The 1,167-nt window shown below is 44.3% G+C and overlaps 1 non-coding gene across 1 annotated transcript; it reads left to right on the forward strand.

The window, feature by feature from the left end:
• Nucleotides 1-748: 748 nt before the first annotated feature.
• On the forward strand, nt 749-821 carry TRNAR-UCG (transfer RNA arginine (anticodon UCG)). Its single transcript has one exon. It is a non-coding gene; the product is annotated as a tRNA-Arg (tRNA).
• Nucleotides 822-1,167: the final 346 nt, after the last annotated feature.

A 1,167-nucleotide genomic window follows, 5' to 3' on the forward strand; every position in this document is an offset into this window, starting at 1 on the left:
ACGGTAAAAGAATCGCATGGTTAGTCGTGAGAGACCTCAGTAGGGAGGGTAAGTATCTATAATAAGAGATGGGATTTGGAAACTGCAGATAGAGAGACCTGGTCCTCGCTGGGGACTAGATGTAGTTCTACGTCGGAAGTGTATCTGGTTTTCTTCCTCTGCTTTCTCATTGCAGCAGCACTAATTACAGGCAGGGGAAGGTGAACCCTGCACAACTAAACTGGATTATTTTTATTGTTTCCACAGGAACCACACCACGTGAGGAATGTTTGTCCAGGGACTATGCTGCGTTTGTATTCATTTTATTCAGTTGTCCACAAGAGTGATTGGATTTTATGTCCTATAACTTTAATACCATGAAATATGCTTAAGGTACATTGATTTTAAACAGGATATGAATTTCAAAACTCCTGAGCTTCCCACTTCGTCGGGTTCTGTCATGATTTTATTTAGTTGATCTCCACTCTTGATATCCCATTAAGCTTTTTTAAAATATAAAAGCCTGAAGGCCATTTGCAACCCCCTGCTGTTGGAATTGGGGCCTCAAGCTTTGCCTGGTGGCCATCCCCCTGCCGAGGAGTTGAATGCAGTGGTGCTTCTGTTCTATCACACTGCAGGTCCTGGCAGGGAACAGGACAGCAGGCAGTGGAAAATCCTGGTTGGATCTGGGACGCACCCTGTCCTCTCTGGCTGGAGTCAACAGCACCATCGCCTTCAAGGAGGCTGCACCTAACTCTTAATGTGCTGTGACCATGTGGCCTAATGGATAAGGTGTCTGACTTCGGATCAGAAGATTGAGGGTTCGAGTCCCTTCGTGGTTAGGTTCATTTTGATTTAAAAAAAAAGAAAAGAAAGTCATGGTTTAACCTGAGTTCATCATGTTCAGGTACCACCACTTAGCAGCTCTGTGACCTTGGGAAGTTGCTTATCCTTTTCTGACCCTCCATTGTGTGATATGTACAACGGCAATAAAAATACTACCTCCCTAACAGGGCTGCTGGGCAGATTAGATGAGATAATGCCCGTAAATCCCTGAGAGCAGTGCCTGACACATAATAGTGCTTAATAAATATGACATGCTATTCCGAGTAAGGGGGTGGGGTGGGAGTGGAGAAAGAAAGTTCTTCGTAAATGTGTACAGAGTCACTACAAATGTTCTAAGTACTA

This window comes from Pseudorca crassidens, chromosome 3, assembly GCF_039906515.1.
Source record: "Pseudorca crassidens isolate mPseCra1 chromosome 3, mPseCra1.hap1, whole genome shotgun sequence".
NCBI lineage: Eukaryota > Metazoa > Chordata > Mammalia > Artiodactyla > Delphinidae > Pseudorca > Pseudorca crassidens.